Below are 8,401 nucleotides of genomic sequence, written 5' to 3' on the forward strand. Positions count from 1 at the left end.
CTAATATATTTATGATATAAATTGTAAATTGCTTATTTTATTTAAAATAATGTGTATAAATTAACGAGCAATGAACAATTTTATCAAATATGAGTGATTTTTTAGAGAAATATCATACTCAAGCGTTTTTGACCTACCTAAATATTAGATTCAACAACAATAAAAAAAATCTCAATTTATATGTATCATATATTTACTTTATCGTTCAATATCCTAAAGGCGATTGACGGTACAATCAATGTATGTTAATAATTTATATAATATGTAACATGTTATGCTCACTTATTCAAAAGCGCAGGCCCAGATAAAAAGTTATGTAATTATTTATGATGATGGTGAAAAGAAAAACGATAAAAATATAGACTGTAGGTATTTTATATTATTATTATTTTTATTGTCAATATAATAATCTTTCATTATAATTATTATGCACAATTTATTATCATCTTATTCATAAATTTTTTTTTTAGTAGGTATGAACCTAATATTATATTAAAACAATACACAACATTGGATATTTTAATAATAGATGGTATATTTTTTAATAATCAACGTAATTGACGATGTAATTATTTTTAAAAAAAGAGAGAGATTTCGTCATATTCTGCATCGTATTTTTTGTTAACATGTAATTATTTATTGACATGTTCGCGTGTGTTTCTGTCCGATTACACTTCATGTTTATCTTAATCCTTATATTATACAGTAATTATACTATTCAATAATATTTTGGTAAATGATCTAAAGCTATGACACTAGTAAAAACATTATGAACGAGGGGTCATTTGATTTTATAAACAGTAAAAAAAATTATAGGTTAAAAAACATCTCGGTACAATTTTTATTGTCTATATAATAATCTTTCAGTATAACTATTATGCACAATTAATTATCATCTTATTCACAATTTTTTTTATTAGGTACCTAATATAATATTAAAACTATACAAAACATTGGATATTTTAATTGATAATATATTTTTTAATAATCAACGTAATTGACGATGTAATTATTTTAAAAAGAGAGAGAGAGATTTCGTCATATTCTGCATCGTGCCACCGTGATATACAATATTACTATTACACCGATTTCTATCAAAACCGTTCGATTGAACGTGATTAATATAGGCGCCCGGCAACCATACATTATTATATTCAAGTTGTATACATTTTTTTTATTGTCATTCGTTAGGTTAGGTCACGTTACTAACACGGAATATATTATATCACATAGCAGTCTCGTCGAGCATAAATACGTAGTTGCTATTATTATTGTCACCGACAACATTATATTGTCAATTTTTGATGTTTGGCTATGACCGTCTTCCGATTGCGTGTCACCCTATTACAATAAAATATTATTTTTTAATACACTCTGCTAGCTGTTTCTTGTATAATTCTTGTATAATTAACAAAAAAATAAAATTTAATAATTCATATATCTGCACGTGTGACAGTAAATATAAATGTAATTGCATAAAATTATAGACTCGAAGGGCGGTGGTAAACTCTCCCGATTGTATGGTAAACTCTCCCGATTTTTAAAACTAGTAAACTCTCCCGATGGTAAACTCTCCCGGATAAGTATTATGTTTACCTGAAAGAAATGTGTAAACTCTCCCGGGTCAATATTATGTTTACCTGAAAGAAATTTGCAAAAACTCTCCCGAGTTATTTTAAATGTTATTGCTACCCTATGAATTAGTTTACTGCAGAGATTGTGATCATTTTTTTTATTATGAATTTTATTACCGTATTTAATCTGTATTTATCTTGTGTTAACCTGTATTTGTCATTTAAATATTTAATTACCATTAAAGTATTTTTAATTTAAATATTTAAAACGATATCGACTATAATGGCTCAACCAATTCTAACTGTGTAAAACAAATAATACCCCATGCTCCCCAGCTAGCTTAGTAGTACTGAAATAGACCTGGGAGAGTTTACATGTTCTCTTCAGGTAGTACTGAACTAGACCCGGGAGAGTTTACATGCCATTAAAATCGGGAGAGTTTACAATCGCCCGACTCGAATATTGTTATTGCTGGATTCCGGGCATGGCAGAAACCTACGGGTGCCCAATTAGAAATTCTCCAGATAGGCGTTCGAACTAGGCTTTCGAGCCTACTCCCGGACATAGCGCCTTAAGCAAAAACAAAAAAAAAATCGGATACAAAATGGCTGATCAATTGAATATCACAAATTCACAAATATCAATTTTTTCAACGTCAAAAAAAAAAAAAAAAAATTAAAAAAATACGCTGGAAAAAACGTACAGATTCAAAATTACCTGGCACAAATACTTTATTATATTGTACCGCAGACTCCCATTATACGCTGCCATTTTTGTTTTCATGCAACAATACTTCTTGTATATTCAATCATGAATCTAAACCATAAGTCAGCTGAATAACGTAAACCTAAGTCATCGGCTGTATCGTGCATTTATCTTATTGTATAACCGGTCGAACGAAATCGTTTAGAAAACAATGTTAATACATCACTCATCATCAGTAATGTGCATACTAGGTTCATACCTTGTACACTTGCTCTGCATCACACAACTGGATCAGAGAAAAACGAAAAAAACAACACGGCATTTATATTTATGATTTAAATGCAAATTGAGTATTATCGTTGTCCGTTGAGTTTTCGATATACGACTAATATCTATAAATATAACCCTGTGGTATTATAATATTATATCGATGTACGTAAACGCGTGCGTACAATATGCACTCACGTGTATCATATTGTTATGTAGTAGCTGAACATGTTGTGTTGACGTTGGTGAATATTTTAATGTTATTATCTGTTTATGGCTTATGAATTTAATTGTTACGGTGATAATACTTTATTTTACAACATTTATTGTCAGTATAATCATTAATTACTATTCGAGGGCAGTGAGTTGGGTTGATTCCAAAAAATATATGATTTAGATACTATATTTGCGTTTAGAAAAAGTCTTGGAAAATGTTGATTTATTAAAATTTTCACTAACTATCGTCGTGTGCGCTTTAGTGCCTTCTAAAATATATTTCTAATTCCAAAGCGGATAAAATAAAAAAATATAATACCTATATAAATATATAATGTACTTAATAAGCGTACTATGATAATATTTAATTGTTATTTCTTTAACCAGTTAAGTTGGCCAATAAGAGTACAGTAAGTTGTAGCTTTTTCTTTCGAATCATCTAAATCTATTGGTAAAAAATAAATACACTTTTTATGATCTCTCTAAATTATTATTGGTAGGTATTTAGTTGTAGTTGAAAAGTTAAATTTTACAATGGATGTTTCATTGGCCAGAACATATCAATTATACGGTGATAAATTTCAATAATGTCATACAGAATAGTCAACGTTGGTACTTAATACGTGTTGTGTAGGTTAACTCCTTCTATTACTTTAAAACAAAATACGTACCTAATGAATACGGGTCGAGTATGTTTAACCGTACTTATTAAATACAAAGAAAATGGACGTGTCTAGATGGTACAATTAGTAGATCCAAACTTTGACGGTACAGTATAAATTGTACGCCTTGAACCCGATTGGTGATTATAACTTATGATCAATAACATTATATATATTTATCATTTTTTATCAGAGATGTAAGCTTGGTAAATTTAACGCTTAATATACGTAAATTATACCGAGATGTTTTTTACCATTTATAAAATTGAGTAACCCCTCATTCATTATGTTTTTATACTATAGTGTCATCACTTTAGATCATTCACCAAAATATTATTGAATAATATAATTACTGTCTATGGATTAAAAATACACATATAGTATAATCGGACAGAAACACATGCAAACATGTTAAATAATAATTACATGTTATTATGTTAACAAAAAATGCACGTCTGTAAACACTGTATTTGTTGCGCTGCACGCGGCGTGATTGACGTCACGACTCACGCATAAAATCGTAAATCGTAATAATAATAATTGTTACTTATTTTTTCCTTACCAGGTTTGATTTTTTATAAATTTATAATAAATGGCTTAAGTTAATACATTATAAATTCAAATCTTAAACCTTCAATTTGTAGTTTTAATATTAATTCTATAGGTACCTACATTATTATTATTATTATGATTCAGTATTTCATTACCATTATTACTATTTAGTGTTGGCTTATATGTAAGGAGTATTTTATTTTTAACTAAACAGACTAAAAATTTGTTAGTTTAAAAGTTATTTGCATTGTAAATATTTACTGTTGTAATAAAATAAGGAGCATATATATAAATTAGTTAGCTATTACAGTTTTCTTTGTGTGAACAATATATGCTCAAGAGTCGGGACTTGAGGTATCTACCAATTTATGAATTTCACGTGAATAATATACCGAACATTTTTTATCGATACAATTTATTCTTATTATAAAATCTAATGACTAATTAAAGCTTTATGAAAAATTGAGAAATATTATGCCCATGACCGTAGTGTACAAAAATAGCCTATCCATAACGCCGCGTGATCATAATTTATGCTGAAACATTATTATGCGAAAACAATATTTTCAAATGCAATGTGCGTCAAAACAGGTTATCAAGTACTTACTGCAACTGTATGTGTTCTCAAAGAGGGTTGTATAAATGATTACTGGTGTCACAGGGAAGTTTATAAATGTATCACTTTAAATTTTGAACTATAGTCCATAACAATTAATTTCCATGAACTACAGCAATAAGAACTGAGTATAATTAAGTAAACTGAGAATAATATTGTGGGGGAATTAATAATATTTTGAGTTGGGTAACTTTTTAACTGTATTATGTTCTTTTAAAATACCTCTGCGCACTACTCGTCAAAACATGTGTGCTTACTACTAACAATGACTATTAGTGGTTTGTTGATTTTATTATACAATATGTTCCGGGGCGAAGTGACCAGCCGCCGTCATACGAAAGTAGACCTAAAATGATGAAAAAATAACCTTTAAAGTGGGGGTCTAACTCTTTTATTTGTTAAGTTATTGGTCTTAATCAAGTCTTTTCATGTATAACTACTCTTTTCACATATATTTATTATGCTATATTGTATAGATTGTATATTATCTCTTAAAAAATAAAAAATAAATAAAAAATAAAAAAGTTATTGGTAAATTTAAGTTTTTTTAAACCAAACCAAACCTACCACGGATTTTTATATGTTTCTCCGAAACTTTTCAACATTTTAACATAATTTTTATTTTATTTTAAAGCTATTTAATTATCCTATCAACCAACATACGCAATTAAACCAGAATTATTGTAAATTATTATTATTAAATTGAAAAAAGTAAAACACATACATACATATTTGTAACCATATGAGATAAATAACATCAAATTTGTAAGATTGAATGGTAAATATTTTGTGGATTATAAACATTTTAAGATTTAGATATCTCACTGGACTCGACAGTGGATTCCATTTACACTATATTCAACATATAACTGACTAGTCTCGTTACCCACGAAGGGGCGTTTTTTACCACGAGTTATGGATGATAAAAAACCAACGCAGGCGTAGGTACGTTGCTAATAAACGATAATGGCAGTGGTTTTATTTCTTGCAGGGTCACACGATGTCGATGACAATGAAAATTCTTATAATTCTATTATACCTAAAGGTGCATGGAACGTTTTTATTTTCTGTACAGTCAGTTTTGATTTTGATGTTAGTATACTAATACGTACACATGCATGTAATGTCCATTCGTCGGTCAAAAACCGTAAGAAAACAAATAAATTCAAAACCATGCTCGAGAGACAGAAGATCGGCTCGTTCTAACATGAGAGCGAGTTTGGCTTAGTCGAAAAACGTCCATTATTGTCTCGCACGGTGCACCTTGTGCGTCTCAAACACATAATATTCCTTGAACAATTGGTTGGCTGCGAAGTTGTAAGCCGCGCTGGATTACAATACCATAGCTGGTATGTGCACGGTATATGTTTAATAATATAATATAGTCGAGAGCCATACACACACACACTCACACACATATATATAGTGAGCGAGTAGTCACTGCAGGCGAGGGTGGGGGGCTCAGTTGTGGTTTGTATTATTTTCATTTTTTTTTTTTTTTTTTGAGGGGGAGCAAGGGAGTAGTGCACTGGAGAAAGATTTCACCGGAAGATTTTTACGATCATTTGTTGTGTTTTTTACTACAAAAAGACACATTCAAAGAATGTGCGCACATCTCATATATGTATATATCATGAACCTATAGATATGGATTCCGAGTGAAGTGGTTTACGGCGGCGGCGATAGACCGTTTATAGGTATTTTATATAATCGCACGCACATAAAACTGGTCACTTGGTCATGGGTTAAATACAAAACGACAGTAACAATAAATTAATAATTATAATATAGAAAACAGTAATATTGGTAATTACACGGTGACTAGCTCAGCCGGTGCTACTATTTTCGGCTGGATACTCGCGATAACATATTCATATAGGTACAATTATTAGCGATCGTCGATTTTGATTTTTTATTTCTCGATCGATCGACTTCTAGAACGTCATCGCGTCTCTTATGATAGTGTGCATGACTCCCCACCACAGCACTCCGCCAACCGGCAACTGACAGTAAGTTGTCGAATCGCTACTACGGCGTGCATATTACGCGTTCCTCATATTTTTATTATTATTATCATTATTCATGACAGTTGTATGTGTGTGTGTGAGATGTACCACTCACGAATGGTGGTTTTCAAACCACAGGAATTCCATCTCAAGTTGTTTATCACTTGCCGACACCGCCGGCGGTCATCGCGTCGAGATCTCGGTATAGGTTATGTTGTTTTTAATATCCGTACCGGCTACGGTTTTGTTTTGGTCACGTTATAGGGACAATAATGGTGTTAAAACTATAATTTTTTAATCTCAGTTTCCGTCAGCGTTGAGGTCTCCGGGTGAGGACGTGTTCTGACTGCGTTTTTTTTATTTTCATTTAAATACCTAATACAATTACGATTTCATATCATATAATCTATACAATTTGTGTTACCTACAGTATTTAATACTTAAAATATAAAACGTAACAACGTAAATAATTGAATTTGGTCAGTTGATTAATATATCGGTTGTCAACCTCCGAAGTTTCGTATCTACACGATTATATGAACCTGTGGATTTTGATCACTCCTATGTACCTAAACACTAAATCTAACTTATAGTTTTTTCTGCCCAAGTTAATTAATTTAATTTTTATAATATTATAACACGTTATACTTTATGTTCCAGTTCAACCCTGTGTTTTTTTCGTATTTGGATTAGTTCTCTGCACATGTAAACATTATTTATAAACGGGAAAAAATATCAACACTAAATTATTTAATTTAAACGATAATAAAATTTTTATTTTTTGATATTCAAGTTACAATATTATATTCTCAACGAGTAATAGTCTAATCATATTATTACTTACAAGTTTTGAGAGTGTCTATGATAAAAATTATATTAAAAAGTAAAAATTTAAATTGAATTTGACAAATATTCTTTATTCAATTTACCTACAATAAAGGATTCAATTGAAAACGGAGTATAAATAATACATCCTAATAAATATTTTAAAGTTCAATGTGGAGCTGTTGATTTGTACTTAATTTAAGTAATAATTTTCACAGATGTTCCTTATTTTATTAATTCTAGTTGAACAATAGTGCCAGCGGTAGAGTGACACTGATATTATGGTCGTTATTTTAATTTAAAAATAAAAAGTACTTCGTAATTTTCCTATCGCGAAAACACACATACTTTTGATTTTTTTTTTTTAAACGTTGAAATTTTAATTATTTTGAATTGAAAACAGTTTATATTTATGTAATTATTTTGTACTGTAAGATTTTCCGAATACATTCGTAAAATATTTTTTATCCATCAACTGTATAAAAGTATAGGCAACCAAACTTACACATTAACATTCTTCACCATTTTATTATTATTTTTTTTTTTATGATTATATTAGTGCCTTGGCCACTTGTCTTATTGCATATAAGTATATAACCATTGCATAATTTTCCATTTCACGCATTATCGATTTTTGATCCTCGTGCACTTCGTTGCCCATTAAAAATACCAACTGTATATTATGATTCAAAATATGTATTTAATTCGTCGTTTATTACCCGGCTATTAATAACGTGAAATGAATAATGCGAAATAATTAATTAATAATTAAATAATTCACAACCTTAGATTTGAAACCAATAGCTACTTTACGATATACAACAATATTTTATATTTTACCTATATATTTTTTGGTGGGAAGACGGCGAAAACATTGTATTTTTTGATATGGTTATCCTCTTACCACCCCACCCCCCCTCCCACAACCTAATTGGACTAAATTTATACCAAAAATCTGCTCCACAATTTAATGTTTC

The sequence above is a fragment of the Diuraphis noxia genome, unplaced genomic scaffold, assembly GCF_037042655.1.
Source record: "Diuraphis noxia isolate RWA-SAM2 unplaced genomic scaffold, SU_Dnox_SAM2 contig0004, whole genome shotgun sequence".
Lineage (NCBI taxonomy): Eukaryota > Metazoa > Arthropoda > Insecta > Hemiptera > Aphididae > Diuraphis > Diuraphis noxia.